Source organism: Drosophila subpulchrella, chromosome X (assembly GCF_014743375.2).
Source record: "Drosophila subpulchrella strain 33 F10 #4 breed RU33 chromosome X, RU_Dsub_v1.1 Primary Assembly, whole genome shotgun sequence".
Taxonomy (NCBI): Eukaryota; Metazoa; Arthropoda; class Insecta; order Diptera; family Drosophilidae; genus Drosophila; species Drosophila subpulchrella.
Window position 1 is genome coordinate 1668893 of NC_050613.1, and position 23774 is coordinate 1692666.

The window sequence follows — 23774 nt, forward strand, 5'->3', positions numbered from 1 at the left end:
GTCTGATTTAAATCTGAGAATTATTTAATCCAAATAAAAATATGCTGAGTTTGAGGGCGGGCTATAATTATTTTAACTATAAAAACCATTCAAATGAAATATTCTATTTACTGGAACTAAATATGAAAATATTTAAAATAAATATAAAAATATAATACTTTTTACTATGGAACATATTTAATTTAATTATTTTGTACTATTTTAACATATTTGATCGAAATTAAAAAATAGTTGGATTTACTACGAGATTATTCAATAAATAATTAACTATTTAACGTTTTCGTTTTTAAGATTTTCATGTTAGGATCTAAACCGCTGGGAAAAATAGTTGAAACGTTGGCGAAATAGTGACATTAACGATGTTTTTTCTACCAGTGTATTCATAAAAGCCAAGGGCTAACAATCAAATCCGGAGTTGTTGATATTGGTAATAGTATATTTGCAAACGGTCAAACTTATGTTGCTTTATCACGTTTAAAAACCCCCTCTGACTTACATATTCTCAACCTTAATCCGAAAAGCATTAAGACAAATGAAACTGCAATTATAGAAAACAATCGGTTAAGAAGTAAATATAGAAAAGATCTACAACACTAGGTTGGTAATAACAAAAAAAAATATAAATGTTTCTAATAAAAACATATATTTGAGGCGGCAAACAACGGCTATTATTGAGCCATCTGTTTTAGAAAGAAATGTTACCAATAAAAAGAGTAAAAATAACAAGGAAGAACGCTATAGTCGAGTACCTCGACTATCAGATACCCGTTACTCAGCTAAAGGGATCAAAGGGATATGGAGATATGCAAGCAGCAAAGCACCTACCGTCGGTAGACAGATTTAAGCGTTATGGGTGTTAGAGTGGGCGTGTCAAATTTCAATTAAAATTGTTTATCTAGCATGAAAATTGTGGCGCAACAGGTTTGGGAGGTTTGTGGGCTTTAGAGTGGGCGTGCGAAACTTTTTTTTGGTTCAATCAATAGGTATTAATGAGAACAATACATTTCAGTTAAAATCTTTATTCTAACATCAAAACTGTAGGAGCCACAGTTTTGGGTGGTTTGTGGGCGTTAGAGTGGGCGTGGCACACTGCTGAAACAATCTTGCGCTGCGTAAGAAGCTCAGGAATCTGCACGGCAAATCTCGATAGCCTAGCTCTTATAGTTTCCGAGATCTCAGCGTTCATCCGGACAGACGGACATACTTTCCGACGAATCTAGTATACCCTTTTACTCTACGAGTAACGGGTATAATAAATGTTTAAAGAATGTGAAAATTCTCACCACATTGACTGACTGACTGATTGATTGCTTAACTAATGACTACAGACAAAGTCAATACCCGGGATGAAATTGTAGATGATCGAGCTTCCAGCTACCCACGCAATCGTAGTTCGTTGGTTTGTATAGTACTGTGGCTAATATTATATTATTATATGTGATAGACGTCTACTCCGTTGTCTAAGGTAATTAAGACGACACCTGCCGTGACAGACATGCGACAATGGCATATTAAAACATCAAAAGAGCACATGCAGCAATAACAAATAACTGTGAAACGTGACACTGCAGCAGAGACTTGCAACACTTGGTTGCTCTGGGTTGCATCATTACCATCAAAGACAACAATAAAATAAAACATTCTTAGGAACAATCCAAAAGCAAATAGAACAGGTATTTTAAATCCAAAGATATATCTTTTACAGAAAGTTTGTTTTCGAAGTCATTCGTTTAGGGGATAATTAATGTGTTTACAAGCTTTGATCAACATTTTTGATTGATTTTTAGCGTTAGAGTGGGCGTAGCAATGTTAAACAATTGGTATTGCAAATACAAATGTTTTTTAGCAATAAAACTGCGGAGGCTGCGGACTTTTGTAACGAGGTTATCAATTGGAACTCTACACAAGTAGACCGAACGAATCCATATTTACACTGGTCGGCATAAGTATTTTGACAAAGCAAAAGTTAAATATACTCATAATTTGTACTTACTTCTTGTAAACTTTGGTGTCAATGGTAAGGTAATTTAAATGCTGTTTGAATGATACAATACATTTCTTAACCCATTCAGTACTTATTGAAAAGGACGAATTTGTGTAAACATCTACTTTTTAAACTTTTTTCCTCGACTTGAAAACTTAAATTTTTTGATGCAAAAAATTTCTTCAAACAAAAATAATAGTAATTGCAAAAAGAATTTTTCAAAAATCATTTTGCTTATATTTTATATTTCTCTTCAGCACGGTCATCAAGGCCAAGACCACTTGGTTGCTGCATCCCGTACTTAAGTATAGAAACAGTTTATCTAGGAATAAGGTTTGTGTTGTTAGACGTCGGAAATTCAACCTACAAACATTTTTTAGTTTTAATAACTGATCTATAACAAATAAGAGAAAACGCTAAAGTCGATGGCCCCGACCATTAGATGCCCGTTACTCAGCTTAAGGGAGTGTGAAGGGATGGAGATATGCTTAAAGCAACCCTGCTTTTTTACTAACACACCTAGCCTATAGCGCCACATATCTTCTTCTGTAGCGCCACCTAGCTTACAGCGCCAACTAGCCTATAGCGCCCCTAGCAGCTTGGTGTCTTATTAGTGAAAACAGGTAATTTGCTGCATGTGGTGTCCAATCTTGAATTGAAACATTTTGATTATTGTTTGGTTGTAACTTTAAAATGACTTGTCCGATTTCAATAATTTTAGGCATGTATATGGGTATTGATTATAAGAACTTATTTAAATTTTTAGAAAATATTAAAGTGTGAGCTACTCGTCTAGGACTTTTAGAGTTATAGTCGAATATGGGCGTTAGCGTGGGTGTGGCACCCTGCCGACACAAACTAGCGCTGCGCAATAAGCTCAAGAATCTACATGCCAAATCCCAACTTTCTAGCTCTTATAGTTTCCGAGATCTCAACGTTCATACGGACGGACAGACAGACGGACATGGCTAGATCGACTCGTCTAGTGATCCTGATCAGGAATATATTTTTTGGGTCGATCGCCCATTTTAGCGCCCACAAATCGCCCACAAACTTCAAAAAATCTTAAGTATGAACGCGGATATCTCGGAAACTATCAAAGATAGAGAATTGGGATATCAGATTTAGATTCCGTAGCCTTGTACGCAGCGCAAGTTATTTATGCGAATATGCCACGCTCACTCTAACACCCAAAAGCCGCTTAAGCCTGTGGCGCCCACAATTTTCATGCTAGATAAAAAACATTTTTTTCTAGCTTTATAACGGTAAGAGCCATAGTTTTGGGCGGCTTGTGGGCGTGGCATTCAAGGGTTGATATATATATTTCTGGCCTAATAATATAAATCCCAATAATTATCATCAAAAATGGTTTTATTGTTTATCAAAAGTAATCTCCAGCAATATGTATACACTTTGGCATGCGCTCAAACCAATTGTCGAAAGACTTTTTGCACTCCGATTGAGACACCTCAAAAACATGGATTTTTATCGCTTGGACAGCATCCTCTGGCGATGAAAATCGTTGACCATGCATTTTCTCCTTGATGTACGGGAATAAAATGAAGTCATTGTGTGCCAAGTCACAAGTCTATCATAAAGGCGCTGGTTCGAGCGCTGTGTGCGCGCTCGCAATGTCATGGTGCAAAATGATCTGCCTTCTTTTGTTCGTTTTTCGAATTTCTCCGAAGACATCAGGAAAACGAATTGTGGTGTACCACTCAGAATTGACCGTCCTACGTTGCTCAAGCAGAACAGGCGACCATTTGCTTCGAAGTACTTCTTCCACGAACAACTTTCGTTGGATTTGACTCGTCCTCGAAGACCCACTCGCTCGATTGCTGTTTTGTTTCGGGCTCATAAGAATAGATCTACGATTCGTACCCTGTGACGATATTGTAAACGTCTTTGAAACACCGCGGTTGTATTTTTCCAAAATTTCTTTACACCAATCCACATATATAAAGTATATATAAGGGTGGTCAAAAGTATTTTCACAAAAAAAAAGTTAAATATACTCATAATTTGAACTTACATCTTGTTAACTTTGGCATCAATGGAAAGGTAATTTAAATGCCGTTTGAATGATACAATACATTTCCTAACCCATTCAGTACTTATAAAAAAGGACGAATTTGTGTGAAAATGTCCTTTTTGAACTTTTTTCCTCGGCTTGAAAACTTAAATTTTTTGATGCAAAAAGTTTCTTCAAACAAAAATAATAGTAACTGCAAAAAAAAATTTTTTAAAATCATTTTGCTTATATTTTTTAAGATTTTTTGAAAATGCTTAGAAACATGCATTTGAGCCATATTTTTCTCTTTTTCATACAAATTTTTTCCGACATTGTCACCTTCAAAAAATCATAAAAAATATAAGCAAAATGATTTTTGAAAAATTCTTTTTCAGTTAAAGTAAAATGTATTTGTTTAATTAAAATTTTTTAAAGTTTGTAAAAAAAACCGCCAAATTTCTAAAAGAACCCTCTCCAGCTGTAATTATCCGATTGACATCATGTCTTTTGTATAAAATCCTCTGAAACCACTGCTTTTTAAATACATTTTTTTAAAAACACAAATTTTTTAATTTTTAGAAAATAAAAAATTTCCAAAATACGATGACTGTTAAAGGAACTTTATGCTTTTACTGCTTTATACCAAAAAACCCAAAAATTAGCTTTAGCCAAGCAATATTCATCACAAGAAAAAAAGTTAAAATAATTGCAAAATTATATAAACGGACCAGTCATTAAAAAGTTATTATCAAATAATAAATACAATTTTGCAATGCAGCAAATCAGCTAGCTTCACTAATACGGCACTAAGCCGCTGAGGACGCTCCAGGCTAGTTGGCGCTATATGCTAGGTGGCGCTATATGCTAAGTGACGCTATAGGATAGGTGTTAGTGAAAAAAGCAGAGTTGCTTTGAGCATATCTCTCTCGCGCTCCCTTTATCTGAGTAACTGGTATCTAATAGTCGAGGCCATCGACTATTGCGTTTTATGTAGCGTTGTTTGTATCTGTGTGCGTATGGTATCTTAGATCTGAAATACAGCCCTAACTCTCAGCTTCAAGTCTTTTGGCTCAACATGAGCTAGAAATAATTTTATGCAGGCATTCAGACAGACAAATGAATTGGAATGAGAATAATTATGATCATGTGGATACCGGTTGCAAGTTAAAGTTAAGGCTGATTGCTAGAAAATAGGTTAACGTACACATGAGTTGCATTTGCAAACAGACAGATGTCAAAGTATTTTAGTCACACGATCGAAGAGTCGCTGGCCAAATGACAATTTTGCATTGTTTACTTTTTCGGCTTTGTTTTCTCTTCATTTCTGTTTTTATTGTTGGCCAACAATGGGCTAAGAGCAGCCTTCAAAATTGTGTTTAGCCTGCAATGCTTCGTTTTTTCGATTTTCTGTACCGGGCTGTTCATTTTGGCGAATGGCCTCTATTCGTATGCTCAATACTTTATGTATATTTTGGAAACATTTCAAGGAGGGCTCAACCAAAGACTATTAATTACCAACATGCGTAACCAGGAGTAAAAAAATTTGTATAGCAATCTATTTTCAGAGTGCCATTACTTTGCTTCTCTCTCTCTCATATGTATACATATGATTCTACACTTACACTCAAAGAAAAAGTAGTATTTTTGATCTCAAAAGTGAGCCAAACTCGAATCATAGTAAAATATTTAAAACCGAGATAGAAGTCTTCTCGGTTTCCGAATGGCTTTTGAGAATGTGTGCTCTCGATATGGAGATGAAGTCTTCTCGGTTTCAACATCGAATCGAGCTCCATTTCGAGATGAATCGTTCTCGGCTTCAAGTATAAATCGTTTTCGCGCCCAGATTCCATACTCAAATGTTACATTTTTACATTTTTTTAAATTATATATTTTTTAGTCTTACGGCTTTCATTTTATTATAAAGTTGATATACATGGATGGGTGGTCATGTTTCATGAAGATCAGATGCTTTGCTATATGGCTGACGTCATTGATCTTGCGACGTTCATCTGTCAAATCATCCTGCCGATCGCCATCACTAAGGATCTGCAATTATTATCAAATCGTGCCTTTAATACTACCAATTTTTAAGTGCTCACTGCGTTGCTGTCAAAATCTAAACTGTCCAAGGGGAAATAGTGATTGTGCTCCAAATTCTCAGCGCACAGCTAACGACTATAAACAATTTTTGATTTTCTAACCACCTCGGAAATTTTTGAACTGAGATCTGAGATCCATTATTAATACAGTACAGAGTTTCCGCTTGTAAACTTTCCCGCAAGGCGTACATCGTGCCTCAAAATGCAAACATACCGCAGATTCAGGGAGCGATTAACGGTTTAGTCAACCTCAACATGCATCTGAACACTTCTAATGACATCGACGATGCTACTTTAATGTTTGTGCGAAATATTCACATAGCTGCTGAATCTTTAACCTGTGGCCAAAGCCCAAACATCCCATCTGATCCACCTTATGCCATTATAAAACCTGAGGTCCTAGATCTTGTGAGGTTGAAAAGGACATTGCATCGCAGATATATGCGTTCTCGAGATCCTGCTGACAAGAGAAAATATCCTCGTGCTGAGTACGATCTTAAGAAACTTTTTCATAGAACGAAGAGTGAATACCTACCGATTTGCTCCGCAATGATGATCCCATTATATGTATTTAACCTCTGGAGAGCAACAAGGAAACGACAGCTTTCTCGCCGAATTCCAATAAAGCGTGCTGACAACACATGGTGCAGATTAGTCGGCGGAATTTCGATGGCCTTTGCTGGGGAATTGGAAGGGCGCTTTCAGCCATTAAAGGCGTCCATGAAAGCCTAGTATTCCTAAATGCACCCTCCCCGGCAATCGAACCTTTTCCTCATGTGAGTCCGGAAGATGTTTGTCTTTGAATACGCAAGTTGCAACCCAGTAAGGCTCGAAGGCATTGACAGCAGAACTGCCAAGGCGTTACCCAGGAAGGATATACTATTTCTAGTTCTGCTTTTCAACTCCATGTTACGTATTTACCATTTTCTCACACAGTGGAACTGTGCTGTGATACCCAAGCCAGGTAAACCGGAAAACCTTGTTGCGTCCTACCGCCCAATAAGTTTGCTGCCCACCTTCTCTAAAAAAAATCGAGAGAATATTCCTTAGTAGCGCCGACCGCTAGGTGCCGTGCCAAAAGAAATGCTCTGGAATTTTATTTTAAATTGATTAGCTGAATAACGAGTATCTGATGTCAAGGCACTTGACTACAGCGTTCACTTTTGATCATATATTCTTTCTTAAAGCTAGATCCGGACAAACTCAACATATTGAAAACCCCAGGTTGCTACAGATACAAAGATGAAACACTGGATTTTTGCTCGGGAAGGATCTGTCGGGGCGTTTTGCGGAAGATGGCTGCTGGCTGAAAAATTGACTTACGCACTAAAACACTCAAAAACGAGTGCAACGCACTCGGATAATAGCAGCTGGCCAACATGCCAATTATGAAATTCCAAAAGTGACTACAAAAGATATTTTTTGTAATGCTTAATAACAGCTATACCATTCGTAGCACAAAACCAGCTTGTAGCTGAAATGATACTTTGAAACTTTGTCCTCAATCCTATCAGATTTTGTTGCCCTGTAGTTTTCGGCTAAGAAAAAGTCCAGATATTGTCGACCTATGAAATCAACACTAAGAAGAACGATATAGTCGTCGGACTTAATTATTAGATACCCGTTACTCAGCAAAAGGGAGTGCGAGGGAGATGGAGATATGTATGCAGCAAAGCGACTGTTTCCTAGATTTCATACATTGTTATAACTTTTAATGAATGCTCCGATTTGAATAATTTCTAGCATGTAGATAGGTATTGACAAAACATTAAACACTTTACTTACAGACACGCATGAAATTTCAGAGCTATCACTCTTAGCATCAACAGAAATAAACCAAGGTGTAAAGAATGTTGGCTACCACTACTGGTATTTGCGATTTCAATTCAATTTGAAACACCATACGGAGGCATACGACACAAAATGTATATATGAGTATGTTCGCACACACAAATACCACATCAAGCATAAAACAGTAATTTTTGGACAATTTAATCTGAAGGAAAAATAGTTGGTTAGCTTGCTGTTTTAATATTTTATAAAATGTCTTATTTGTGTTAAGATTGCTGTATTTTCATTCTTTTTTAAGTTTTTAATGCCATAGGTGCACTTATTTGAAAGGGTGTTTTGGCTTTTAAGTTCCTCGGGCTCATACATAATCTCGAAACTATAAGAGTTAGGGAGTTGAGATTTCAGATTTAGATTCCGTATCTTTGTACGCAGCGACAAACAGCCCAAAATTGTGGCTTCTACAGTTTAAAATGTATTGTTCTCGATAATACATATCGATTGGCCTAAAAAGTGTAGCCAGGCCCACCGTAACGCCCGCAAAACGCCCTTCCAAAATTCGTTCATATAAACGCTGATATCAAAGATAGGGAGTTTTAGATTTAGCTTTCTTAGCTTCGTATGCAGTGCAAGTTTTTAAAGCTGATACGGCAGGGCCACTCTATGGCCCACAAGCCTCCGAAAACTGTGGAGCCCACAGTTTATGTAAGTCCTGGAATAAAAATGTTGACTTGAATATATTGATATCGTCAATACCTATCGATTGTAATGGGTATCTGATAGTCGAGGCACTGGACTATTGCGTCCTTCCTTGTTATTTACTGGAAATATGATACGCTTTACCAAGTTTTCTGTTAGTGCAGACCCATGTCTCGACAACTGAGTCCGGTTCCCCCTTTCACTTTCAATTAGCCAGTGGGCAGCTGCTTTTTTGGCCTCTTTGAAATTTTTTTTCGCTTCGCATTTATTATTATTTACAATATGTGCATTTCAAGGAAAAACTTTCTCTGAATGCAACATTTCGTGTGTGGTGCATTTCCTGCCATTATCGCATATGCACGACTGCTGAGTGCGGAAAATGTAGTGGGGTGGGTGTACCTGATTTTGAAACCCATAACTCCGCGTGGGTGTCCATAAATGTAATAAGTGGCATTATGCAAAGTGCAATGAACATATGTGCGAATTCCAATCTAGTATGGTAGGTGATGAAATTAAGTATCAAGTAGGGATGGGCACGTGCCTATATTTTTGGCACGACACGGCACGCATACAAAAACATATTTTGTAAGTACCCACACACGACAATACCAGAGGGAAAAAGACTTTACTCTTGGTCAGATTTTAATACGAAAATAATACAAATATAAATAAAACAAATCTTTTTTTGAATGGGTGGGGAGCTCGCTATATTGTTTCCTTTAATTCTGAGCTATAGTTGCTAAATATAAAGAGCCCGATTTCTTCGGAAAATTTTAATCGATATTCTGATATTAACAGAATCGCAAATATTTGTAAGTTTTGATTTTGAAAAAATCAGCGTTGCAAACTTTTCTACAGATATCGTCCTAAGTGTGAACGGGCAACAAAATGTTTCATAAAAATCCGTATTTTTTAAAACACCTGTCAACTGCATTTTTATACCCGTTACTCGTAGAGTAAAAGGGTATACTAGATTCGTCGGAAAGTATGTAACAGGCAGAAGGAAGCGTTTCCGACCCCGTAAAGAATATATTCTTGATCAGGATCACTAGCCGACCGATCTAGCCATGTCCGTCTGTCCGTCTGTCTGTCCGTCCGGATGAACGCTGAGATCTCGGAAAGTATAAGAGCTAGGCTATTGAGATTAGGCGTGCAGATTCCTGAGCTTCTTACGCAGCGCAAGTTTGTTTCAGCAGAGTGCCACGCCCACTCTAACGCCCATAAACCGCCCAAAACTGTGGCTCCTACAGTTTTGATGCTAGAATAAATATTTTAACTGAAATGTATTGTTCTCATCAATACCTATCGATTGACCCACGCCCACTTGAACGCCCACAAACCGCCAACAAACTTAAAAAAATTGTAAATATGAACGCGGATATCTCGGAAAATATCAAAGATAGAAAAATGGGATTTCAGATTTAGATTCCGTAGGCTTGAGCGCAGCGCAAGTTTGTTACGCGAATATGCCACGCCCACTCTAACGCCCACAAACCGCCCAAGCCTGTGGTGCCCTCAATTTTCATGCTAGATAAAAAATTTTAGCTGAAATGTATTGGTCTTGTCAATACCTATCGATTGATCCAAAAAAAACTTTGCCACGCTTAAATCTGTCTACCGCCGGTAGGTGGCGCATTTCAATCTCGCTTTGCTGCTTGCATGTCTCCATTTTCCTTTGGTCCCTTTAGCTGAGTAACGGGTATCTGATAGTCGAGGTACTCGACTATAGCGTTCTTCCTTGTTTAAAAATGTTTTGTATGGTGAACTAAGCTTAAAGCCGATTTTTCTTATTTCCTGAACCCTAACATATTAGAGACACTCAAAGCTTACACGAACACCTTTTAACTATTTGTTATTTTCGTTACTCGTAGAGTAAAAGGGTATATTAGGTTCGTCGGCAAGTATGTAACGGGCACAAGGAAACGTTTCCGACCCTATAAAATGCACACATTTTTGATCAGGATTACTAGCCGAGTCGATCTAGCCACGTCCGTCTATCTGTGTAATCGCTGTGGTCTCGGAAACTGTAAGAGCTAGCGAGTTGGGATTTAGTTATCTTAGCCTTGGAAGCAGAGTAAGTTTTTTCTCCGAGTGTGCGACGCGTACTCTAACGCCCACAAACCGCCCAAAATCGTCCGTATGAACGCTGATATCTCGGAAATTATAAAAGCTACAGAGTTGGGAAAAGCACCTAGATTCTAGAGATTCCTGCGCAGAGTGAGTGCCAACATCACTCTTACGCCCAGACAACGGAAATTGTTTTAGATTTTTAACGACTTTGCGCCAGGACTTAAAAGCATTAAATAGTGCTCTGGCTCAGGTCAACAAGTTACTTTAAAACCATTAGAATGGCAAAAATCCTTCAAAAATAAACACCTCTTACCGAGGTACAGTCTCGTGAAGATCGCACTTGAAATCGTACAATGGTTCATACACAGAAAAAAGAACGGAGCAATACCCGTCTGATATCATCTCCTCAATTTTAACATATCAATTTGTTCATATCAAACTAAAACGATTGCGTATCAATATGATACAAAATCATATCAATTACAAATTTTGATATGAATCCGTAACTAGTTGATATGAATACTTGACAAATTGGAATGATTTTCATATCTAATGTGACTTCGAAAAGTTTTCGACAAAATAGTATGGCTGTGAATTTTTAATTTGTACCTAATTATGGTAATTCTTATGCTATTAAAGATAGTTTTTGGATGACTTGCCCCGGGATTTTGACGAAAAGTATATTAATTTATTAATTGCCGCAAAGCTACATGACAGGTCCGAGGTCCATATCGGCTATTGCTAATTTTTCGAAACATGTTTTTAATAAACTTATACGGTTTTTAATATAAATTTGTGTAAAAGAAATATTCCTGTATTACAAGTAATTGTTGACAAACCTTTGTTGATATTACTATTATGAAAAATTACAAATTAATATGAAAGAAGATCAGTGTGATATACAAAAATACAACCGTGGAATTAAAAATATCAGATCAATCTGATATGAAAACAGAATAGAACGCTATAGTCGACGGCATCGACTATTAGATACCCGATAATCAGCTAAAGGTAGTGAGAGGGAGTTGGAGATTTGTATGCATCCATTCGCCCGTTTCTGAGATGGCTCGCATTATTTGCTGAAACATTTTTAATGAATGGTCCAATTTTTGGCATGTACAGAAATGGGTATTGATAACAAGAACAAAATCCCATTTATACTTTTAGAAAATATTAAAAATTTAAATTTAAAAATTTACCTATTTACTTTACGAGTATCGGGTATTATAAGCATTGTATGATTTTTAAAGGAATATTATTATTGTTTTTATTGTAGGATGGGACACTTTTAGCTCTTTCTATAATTGATATATATTTTGGAAAAAAAACAATATAACGCTATTGTCGATTTCCTCGACCTCCTAAAACCCGCACATCTGTTGACCAATTTCAAAATAAATATGGTCATAGTAATTTGCTGCTAGATGGCACCATTGAATTTCTTGGGCTCGGCGCACAAATAAAACGCGAACGCCACCCAGAATGAGGCAGTAACTTAAATAAAGTCAGATTTGCACGACTATTGGCATGTACATATGTAGACACACATTATCGAAGAAAGTTAAATTAAATTAAATTTGTTAACACATCAAAAAGATCTTCTAAACTGTGGGTGCTAGGCAGACTTCATCGTCGTCACAGACTTTTAAAACAAACTTCCGCTTCATGGGCTACAATCTACAAGATACATTTTGAATCTCTAGCTCTTATGATGTTCAAAATCTCGACGTTCATATGGTCAGAAAGACGCACATGGTTGGATCGATTTAAGTAACGGGCCTAAATAATTATTTTGTTTTTCATATTTCATACATGAATCATAATATATCAAATTTTAAAAACAAGAGACAACGCTATAGTGCGAGGGAAATAGAGATATACAAGTAGTATTTGCTTATAACTTTTAAATGAATGGTCCGAATGGACAAATTTTTGGAATGTAGATAGATTTAAATTTTTCAAAAATATTAAAATATGTGTGTGTTAGACGGGTTTTAGCGTTATGGGCAATTGTGGGCGTTAGAGTGGGTGTGGCACCCTGCTGAAACAAACTTGCGCTGCGCAAGAAGCTCAAGAATCTACACGCCAAGTCCTAAATGTCCAGCTCTTATAGTTTCCGAGATCCCAGCGTTCATACGGACGGACAGACAGACGGACATGGCTAGATCGACTCGGCTAGTGATCTTGATCAAGAATATATATAATTTATGGGGTCGATAACGCTTCCTTCTACCTGTTACATACTTTTCGACGAATCTAGTATACCCTTTTACTCTACGAGAATTTTGTTGGCGGAATTATTGGAAGAAATGTATTGTCCCAACTCACAGACCATCCCAAAACTATAAGCCACTCCTCTATGCAATTACGTATTTCATTGCTGTTTAAGAGGCGGCGCTACATACATTTCCCAAGACCTTCATAATTTGGGCTAAATTCACTACTGATTTGGATAATCTTACTGTCTTACAGGTTGCGGGGCCCTGGCCTTTGCACGTATTGTCATTTGTAATTCATTATTGTTGTTTTTTGCATTCGCCACTCTTACTTTTCTTACATTTTCTCTGCAGAGAAATGTGCAAACTTACGCTAATTAAGGCGGCGTACGTGGCCTTTTTAGTATTTATGTATTATTGCCTATTTATCAGATATATCCTCCGACTGATCTTCAGGCTTGTTGTTGTAATTGTTGTTTCGGGTTAAATCAAATCTGACCGATAATTTTGCTATTGTTTTCGACGGCAGCGTGCTACGTGCAATTAAAATGCAACAAATTCCATTTCACTTCAACACTCAACAACAAAAAAATACATTAAGCGATCGATGAGCCTCAAAATACTCAAACCCGACGAGAAAGCGATATATTATTTGGCGTTCCACGCACAGTACCGTTATTCGGACGGAGAAGAAAGTGAGAAGAGAGTGCGGAGAGAATGCGCGTGCGTGTTGCTCTGCGGCGCGTTCGTTGCTGACTGAAGTCAAGTCGATCGCCTCGCGCGCTTTCAACCGCTGCGTCGTTCAGTCAACATCGCTGCCCAAAAAGCTGGCATATCGGAGCTTTAACATTTTGGTATGCCGGCTTATTGTTGTTGCAGCGTCGATTAGTGATGCATAGCATAGACCCAAAAGAAACAGCCAAGTCGGTGGGAAAGGCTGAAGACTACATTTTATTTTACGATTGGTCAACAGACTTAGCGCTGTTTCTGGCTAAAAAAATTGCTTTGCCGAGTACCGGGTATCTGCTAGTCGAGGCACTCCACTATAGCGTTCTCTCTCGTTATGAGTGCAGTCTTTTCATTCCAATTCATATCAATGGCCAAAACTTGGCGGGAAAACCTACTAAAAAGGCATCACTGATTTTGACGGCTCCACAACCTGTTCGCGTAAATCTGCGTTTAAAGAAGTGCCGACATCCAACAACAAACGGTAATGAGAGGGCAGCAGGCGCAGCAGCAACAACTCACTTTCGAATATTGAACTTTCAGCCAGCATCTTCAGCCTGCCCACCGCCGTTCAGTTTAAATTTTAGTTCGCTCTTCACTTGCAGCTGTATGATAGGAAGCAAGAGAAGAAGTTAGCTTCGGCACTTGTATGTATGTGCAGAGCTCTCCGATTTTTAGAGAGCTAAAAACTAAATACAACAATTTTAAGATAGTGTTCCATTTAAATTTACTACCGTGCATGTTTACCGAAAACGAAATATAACGGTCTATGTATTATATGATAAAGTCGTCCTATTGGATATACATTTTATTAAAAATTCTGAATTATTAAAGGAATGATATTCCCAAGAGTAGAAGTTAATTTCTCAAAAAACATAGCAGTACAATTTTATTTTCTATGGGATATAGTTGTATGATCTGGCTCGTTCCGACTTATGCTACATGCAATTGAAATAAGACTTTTGGGAAAGTTTTATTCCGATAGCTTTAGAACTGAGAGTTAAGTTTGCGTAGAAACGGACATGGCTAGATCGTCAAATGATGCTGATCAAGATATACAAATATACTTTACGGGGCGGAATCGTCTCCTTCACTGCGTTGCAAACTTCTGACTGCAATCATTTTACCCTCTGCAAGGGTATACAAATAATTGAAAGTGATTTCCCGCGAAAACAGAAGGTGGAAAGAGGCTAAGAAAATGTGAAAAAAATTCTCCCTTTGGTTTGAGTTCCTGTTCTCTCGCTAAACTTTTTGTTATATTGTTACTTGGAATGTCTTTAATAGCTACTCTGAATATAACCACTATTTATACCCGTTAGTCGTAGAGTAAAAGGGTATGCTAGATTCGTCGGAAAGTATGTAACAGGTGCAAGGAAACGTTTCCGAGCCCATTCAAAAGTATACATTCCTGATCAGAATCACTAGCCAAGTCGATCTAGCCATGTCCGTCTATCCGTGCGTGTGAACGCTGAGATCTCTGAAACTTTAAACAGATTAAATTTTATTTTTGCCATATATATTCTTTGGCTTCTTGCGCAGCGCAAGTTTCTTTCAGCAGGGTGCCACGCCCACAAACTACCATATCACTAGAACCCGTCTAGCGCTCACAGAAGTATTTTGAAATAATTTAAAGGAAATTGTTTTAATTATCAATATCTATCTACACGCCAAAAATGTTGTAATCGGACGAATCATTTAAAAGTTATAACAAGATAATAATCAAAATTGTGCAAATTCAATTAAGATTGCATACCACATGCAGAAAAACAGATGTTCTTACAAATACGCCATCAAGCCGGTAGTTGGTGCAATAGGTTTGGTGGAGCTAGGTTGCGCTACGTGGCGCAAGGCGGCGCTATAGACGTGCTAGTAAAAAATCTAATTTGCTGGAAGCATAATTTCATCCCTCTCGCACTCATTTTAGCTCTAATAGTCGAAACCATTGACTGCTGCGATTTGTCCTGTTTCCTTTGCAAATGCAGAGGGTACAACGTTATTTGTACATTGTTTCCTTAGCTTATTATTTAGCGTAGGTATGTTATCCGAATTTGACAAGCCCACTCTAACGCCCACAAGCCGCCCAACCCCATACATACATATGTATAAACGATGATATCTCGGAAACTATTAAAACTAGAACGTTTGGATTAGGCATGTAGATTCTAAAAAATTAATTTTATTTTACTTCTTTTAAAGTTGGTAAGCGTTCTCTCTTGCTTTCGATTAAACCAGCGCACAGTGGTCGGGCTTGAGTTGACCCGTGGCCAAATACCTATAAAAATAATATTAATATATAATACAACAAGAAAGGAAGTTAACTTCGGCAAGCCGAAGTTTGTGTGTATAAATTTAATTCGAAATTCTTAAAAATACAAAAAATGATATTCCCAATAGTAAAGCATAATATGTCGAAAAACACCGAAGCTATAATTTGTTTCATATTATTTTCCCACCAACTTTCCGATCGTTCCTATGGCAGCTATATGATATAGTCGTCCAATTTTGATAAAATAAAATTCGAAATTCAGAACTAATTAAAAAATGTTTTTTCCAAGCGTAGGAGGATATATTTAGAAAACACCAAAGATATAATTTCTTTTAGTTTTTTTTCCGATTGTTCCTATGGGAGCTATAAGATATAGTTGTCCGATCCGGCTGGTTCCGATTTATATACTACCTGCAAAAGAAAGAAGACTTTTAAGAAAGTTTCAGTCCGATAGCCTTAAAACTGAGAGGCTAGTTTGCGTAGAAACGGACGGACAGACGGACATGGCTAGATCGACTCGTCTAGTCATGCTGATCAAGAATATATATACTTTATGGGGTCGGAAACGTCTCCTTCACTGCATTGCAAACTTCTGTCTGAAATCATAATACCCTCTGCAAGGGTATAAAAATAGGCCAGATCGTACCACTATACCCTTTAGCTTCCATAGGAACGATTTCTAAAATGCTTGCGCTTACATTAGAAAGCAGTAATAAATAATTTCTTGTAATCATAACCCATAACCCAAAAAAGTTATAACAAACAAAACGAACAATCCCAGTCGTAAGTTGCGGAACGTGTTTTAAAAAAACATAGTTCTGGGTCGTATCTTTTTTACGCAAAACAGCACGCATGCAAATTTTCCAAGGCAAATGTGTGTGCTGGGTGCATTCTATTGCGGTGCCTTCTAGATGTGTTTCAGAATAATGCATCCAGAAGCATGCCCAAACACCCGTTTCGGGAACGTATTCCGAAAAAAATAGTTCTGGGTCGTATCTTTTCTACGCAAAACAGCACGTATGCAAATTTTCCAAGGCAAATGTGCGTGCTGGGGGCAGTCTTTTGGGTGCCATCTGGGTGTATTTCAATATAGTGCATCCAGGTGTATTTTAGAGGGAATGTAAAAAAACCAAACTCAAACCCGAAGGTTGCCGATGCCCATTTTTTTACAATCGTCTTTTTTCGGTACTGTTCTCTTGACAAACAAATAATAAAGACAAAAGGGAACACGCAAGGAAGCGCGCGGTTTTTCTTGTCTCTTGCATTTCTCGTCAGTTGCATTTTTAGTTCTGAAAAGTGAAGTTCGTGCCTCGTGTTTTGAAAAAGTTTGTTGCTTTCTGCCACCAATTTTACATCAATATTTTCACAGGTAAGCAAAGTGTAGATAATTTAGTTCAATATGAGCACAACAGTACATTGAACATTCAAACTAATAACAAATTAAATTAATAAAATAATAATTATTTGAATGTAAATCGTACAAACAACAGTGTTAATGTGACAAAATAAATATATTGTATATTTGTAATATATATACACATGTTTCAAAATATATAATATTAAATTTCCTTTATATCTTTCAGAATCGCAAGAAATGAATGGGCACACCAAGGACTGAACTGCGTAAATGATAAAAGTACATCAACAAGAAGGAAGCAGCAAAGCCCCGTACAGAAGGAGAGTGACTCCGATCAAAAATTAGTTGAGTTCTTGAATATTGAAATAAAAAATAAATATGAAATTGAAATCCAGTCTTATGTATTCCTGGGGAAAACTTCCAGATATTTGATTTTTGAATGCTTCTAGGTGCATTCCTGGGTACATGTTACAGGTGCATTAAAAAAGAGTACACCCAGAAGGAGTTTAGTATGTTGCTTCCAGGTGCATTAAAAAAGAATACACCCAGAAGGTGTTTAGTATGTTGCTTCCAGGTGTATTAAAAAAGAGTACACCCAGAATGTGTTTAGTTTGTTACTTCCAGGTGCATTCCAGATATATGCTTCCAGAAGCATGCAACGGGTGCATTCTTTTTTGTCCCGCACCCGTGTAAAAAGAATGGACAGACTCATCACTTCCGGAACACCTTTTTGATGCCAGTTCATAATGAAAGAACGCATGCTGGAATGCTGTCATTTACGACTGGGACAGTACAGATTCTCAGTTGGAAATGACTGCATTCCGGAACCAGTTCTTGTATTATGAAATGGTCACCAAAAACGTGTGCCGTAAGTGATGAACCTCCCTATTCTATTTACACGGGTGCGGGATAAAAAAGAAGGTATCTGTTGCATGCACCTAGATGCATATATTTGGAATGCACCTGTATGCACCAACTTAACACATTCTGGTACACATTTATTTAGAATGCGCCTGTAAGCTGCACTCAGGAATGTACTCATATGTGCTAAATAAATAGATTCTGTACGCATTTATTTAGAATGCGCCTGTAAACTGTACCCCGGAATGCACTTACATGCTTCAAAAAAAAAAATATCTGTAAGTGCAGATCTTTGCAATCTAATGGAGACAGCCCTATCCCTCTCAAGGTGGACGGCTGACTGTGGACTGGGAGTTAACCCAGAAAAGACCGAACTTGTTATTTTTACAAGGAAGTATGTATAAGATACCAAATCTAACTCTCTCAAAACGACACCAAACGCGCCTAACCCTTAGCAATCAAGCAAAGTACTTAGGTGTCATCCTTGACAAAAAGCTCCACTGGACAGACAACATCCTAGATCGTTGGGACATGGCTAGATTGACTCGTTTCCTTTCATGTTTTGTTGTATTATTTATTTGTCAAGAGAACAGTACCAAAAAAAACCATCGTACAAAAACGACCACCGACAACTTTCGGGTTTCATTTATGTTAATGATCGTGCGTTTCGCTTTGCGTAAAAAAATGTGTCCTAAAACTATGTTTTTCGGAACGCGTTCCCCAATTTCCGTTCGGGCATTCATCCTAATGCTCTATATTGGAACAGGCCAGACGGCGCCGCAATGCAACGCACCTAGCACGCAAATTTGCCTTGGAAAATGTTCATGCGTGTTGTTTTGTGTAAAAAAAATTCAACCTAGAACGATTTTTTTTGGAATGCGTTCTCGAACCTACGACTGGGTTATCGATGTGTGAATGACGTGTGCTGGCAGAGGCATAGCAGAGCTATTGCCTATGACCGCTTAATGGGACACTGCCGACCGCTAAGTTAGTTGAACATTTTTTTAATAGATTTGTTGTTTTCTGTTGATGATTCTGGGCACAAAACCAAAAGTTGAAAACTTGATCTCCGCCACTGTTGTTGTATAATTGTGTTCTTTATGTTTATTGAAATCGCGTAAAAAAGAAATTCAATGATGTTGCCTTGGGTTGGATTTCAAAAAATGCGTTTGTTTTTATTTGGCACTTGCCGAGAGAAACTTGACTGGAGAACCTTTTTTCGACTTTGGTTTATATACAATTGTTTAGGCAGGTTGCATAATTGAATTCGCATTAAAGTGTTTCTGGGATGGTAAAGAAATATATGTACACTACTGGCCAAAAAATTAAGTACATAGGTATCGTCTTTCTTATTTGCGATATTGCTCGATTATTTTCGAATACAGCCCTGCCAATCAATAATATTTTTAAAGGTTACAGTGTTGCAAAGCATTTAAATAAAAAATGAAAGCGGGGAACCCCGTTTATATAGTGCTCGGCTTAAATTTGTGCCGAATGAGCGCTTTTGGTGTGGTCAAAATAATAAGTACACTTAAGTTATTTATCAATTTTAAAGGATCAAACAAAGAATTGGGCTAAGGTATGTTGATTTTTATTGACTCCTTAAATATTTAAGTACATCCAAGCCAAAAAATTTATCTAGATGGGCCGCAGAAAGCATTGTACAGCTGAAGAAAGGCATATTTCTGTGAATCTTCAGAAAGAAGGGAAATCTCTCCGGGAAATAGCAAAAAGACTTGGACGTTCAGTATGTTTTGTTCAGAATGCCTTAAAATCAAAAGTCCTTGGTAAAAAACGAGGCCGAAAGAGGAATTCGTCACACACAACGGATACCCGCATCGTCAGTCTCGCACAAAAGGATCCTTTCATGTCTTCAAAGGCGATCAGCGGTGAAATTGACAATGAAATATCATCCCGATCGGTTCGTCGTAGACTGGAAGAAGCTAACCTACCAGGACGTATAGCTAGAAATGTTCCATTACTTCGAGGAAAAAATTTTCAGATGAGGGAACAGTTTGCCAAAAATCATTTAGCTTGGTCTGGGCCACATGGGTCTTCAAAATGGAATAATGTTTTAAGGAGCGACGAGACAAAAATAAATATTTTTGGAAATGACTCCAGAAGATATGTGCGACGCCCAAAAGGCAAAGAACTTGACGTCCGGTACACAAAGAAGACCGTAAAGCACGGAGGCGGATGTACAATGGTTTGGGGCTGTTTTTCTTGGGCTGGCGTTGGTCCAATACATCGCATATCTGATACCATGACCCTATTTGGTTATAAGCATATATTGGCCGGCACTATGTTACCATATGCTGAAGAAAACATGCCCTTGAGATGGGTCTTTCAACAAGACAACGACACTAAGCACACCTCAAAGTTAGTCAAGGCCTGGTTTACAGAAAATGAGGTAAATGTTATGAGTCAGTTTCCAGACTTCAATCCTATAGAACACTTATGGGGAGAATTAAAACGTCGAATTGGGACAAAAACTGTTCAAAATGCCGAAGAATTGTGGCAATATGTCCAAAAAACCTGGTACGAGATTCCAGTGCCCACTTGTCGCAAACTTATTGCTAGCATGCCCAAAAGAATCGCAAAAGTCCTACAAAATAAAGGTGTATATACAGGATACTAGCATAAGTTTACACATACTAATAAAAAAGTGGAAAAAAGTTAATAAGTTTTAAGTTATTTACATTGTAGAATTGATGTACTTATTTGGCCAACCCTTTTTTATGTTTTTTAGACTTAATCGATCACAACATTTTTATTTGAATAGAAAAATGCTTATGTTATCTTTCTTTATAATCTCTAATATGTTTGAAAACTAAAAGTATCTTTATCTTTTTCCTTATGTTAATAAAACGAAGTTATACGAGACGTTTAAGAAACCTTATAAGCGTGTGCCTATTATTTTGGCCAGTAGTGTATATAAATGTTTCTTTTGTAAATGGTATAAGGCGTGTAACGGTTGCATTGTGAATGCCTTACGGCGGCAGCAGCTCCTAAGAAAGGTAACATATCCATTAAAAAAAAATTATGGGCTATATAAAATAGACCGAACGAAGAAGCGGCCAACTTTTCATGGTGCAATTAAATGTTTTGATCACTTTTTGGCGCGCAAAGTAGACACAACAACTACTTAGAGGTATTTGCCTGCAAAGTGTCTTAAATAGAGCGTTCAACTCGAATTATGTGAAAGCAACAATAACCACAACAAAAGCCACAAAAGAGGAAATAAAACAAAATAGGAAGCTAGCTTCGGCAGGCCGAAGTTTGTATACCCTTTCAGCTATAAGATATAATCAATGTAATTAACACCATGTTAAATTTTTAGGGATTTTTGCTAGCTTCATTGATATTTGTGTAAAATTAAATTCGAAATGCTGAAAAGTTAAAATATCCCAAAGTAAAAGAAAATACGACCAAAATCAACAAAGCAACATTTTTTTAAAAATAATTATTTCATTATTTCTCTGACCGTTTCTTTGACAGCCATATGTTAGAGTCGTCCGATTTTTATTAAATTTAATTCGAAATTCCCAAAAATACAAAATATGATATTCCCGATAGTATAAGATAATATGTCAAAAAACACCGAAGCTATAATTTGTTTCATGTTATTTTCCCACCAATTTTCCGATCGTTCCTATGGCAGATATATGATATAGTCGTCCGATTTTGATCATATTAAATTCGAAATTCAGAATTAATTAAAAAATTGTATTTTCAAGCGTAAGAGGTTATATGTTAAGGAACACCGAAGCTATAATTTGTTTCATATTATTTTCCCACCAATTTTACGATCGTTCCTATGGCGGCTATATGATATAGTCTTCCGATTTTGATAAAATTTATTTCGAAATTCAAAACTAATTAAAAAATGTTATTTCCAAGGAAAGGAGGTAATATGTTAAAAAACACCAAAGATATAATTTTTTAACAATTTTTTTTCCGATTATTCCGATTGTCCGATCCGGCTGTTTCCGACTTACATACTACCTGCAAAAGAAATAAGACCTTTGGGAAAGTTTCAGCCCGATAGCTTTAAAATTGAGAGACTAGTTTGAGTAGAAACGGACGGACAGACGGACAGACGGACATGGCTAGATCAACTCGTCTAGTGATGCTGATCAAGAATATATATACTTTATGGGGTCGGAAACGTCTCCTTCACTGCGTTGCAAACTTCTGACTGAAATCATTATACCCTCTGCAAGGGTATTTACATGTGCCAGAGCTACTGTTACCGTTTTCGCGAACTAGCTCCATCTAGCGGCGAAAACTTTATTTGGTTACCAAATTTTAATGATTGGTTCGTTTTGAATAATTTTGTTACCTTGTAAATGGGTATTGATAAAAAAATAAACAGATTCTGGCGTAATGGACGCTTGCAGGCGTTACATAGCGCGTGGCTCTCGGACGAACAAATTTTCGCTGCGCAGAACCATAGAATCGGCGTGCTAAATTCCTACGTTGTACCTTTTAAAGGTTCCGAGATCTTAGCGCTCATTTGGACGCACAGACGGACAGGGATAGTTCGATTCGGCTAAGGACCCGACCCTTTATAGGATTGTAAACTCTACCATACACCTTATAACAGTGGCGGATCCAGAGACGATTCTTGGGGGCGGAAATTGAACTTATTCTTCGATTTGGGGTTCAAACTTATTATTGCGAGAGAAATACAGTACAAATTATAAAACAAAAATTATCCATCCCAATTTTTAGGTAAACAAAGTGGTTATATTTGAAAAGTCAACCATATGCAACCAAGTAAAATTTTCAGGTTCTGTGGTTCCAAGGGGGAGGAAATTTCCTAATTTCCCCCCCCGTGGATCCGCCACTGCTTATAAGGAGTTTTTAACAAATACAATATACGCTTTTACTATACGAGTAACAAGTGTAACAAGAAAGGAAGTTTACTTCGGCAAGCCGAAGTTTGTATACCCTTGCAGTTGTAATTATTACATTATTACATATTACAAAAAATTATATTCCCAATAGTATGTCAAAAAACACGAAGCTATAATTTGTTTCATATTATTTTCCAATTTTTAGATCGTTCCTATGGCAGCTATATGATATAGTCGTCTGATTTTGATAAAATTAAATTCGAAATTCAAAACTAATTAAGATATATTAATTCCAAGCGCAGAAGTTTAAGCAAAGGAGAACGCTATAGTCGAGTACCTTGACTATCAGATACCCGTTACCCAGGTAAAGGGTCCAAAGGGAAATGGAGGTATGCAAGCAGCAAAGCGAGATTGATATGCGCCACCTACCGGCGGTAGACAGATTTAAGCGTCATGGGCGTTAGAGTGTTTTAAATTTTTTTTCGATTATTCCTATGGGAGCTATAAGATATAGTTATCCGATTCGGCTGGTTCCGACTTACATACTACCTGCAAAAGAAAGACGACTTTTGGGAAAGTTTCAGCCCGATAGACCCCATAAAGTATATATATTCTTGATCAGTATCACTAGCCGAGTAGTCAGTATCGATCTAGCCATGTCCATCTGTCCGTCTGTCTGTCCGTCCGGATGAACGCTGAGATCTCGGAAATGGCATGCAGATGAATTCAGTTTCAGTAGCGTACCACGCCCACTCTAACTCCCACAAACCGCCCAAAACTGTGGTTCCTACAGTAGAATTAAAATCCTAACTGAAATGTATTGTTCTTATCAATACCT

At 37.3% G+C, this 23774-nt stretch overlaps 1 protein-coding gene across 1 annotated transcript in view; it reads right to left on the reverse strand.

The window, feature by feature from the left end:
• LOC119558095 overlaps nucleotides 1-13610 on the reverse strand; it is a 57933-nt gene extending 44323 nt beyond the window's left edge. The window contains exon 1 of the mRNA XM_037871306.1: nucleotides 13240-13610. The gene's annotated coding sequence lies outside the window, so the exon portion shown is untranslated. The remainder of the gene's footprint in view (nucleotides 1-13239) is intronic.
• Between the last annotated feature and the right edge of the window lie 10164 nt (nucleotides 13611-23774).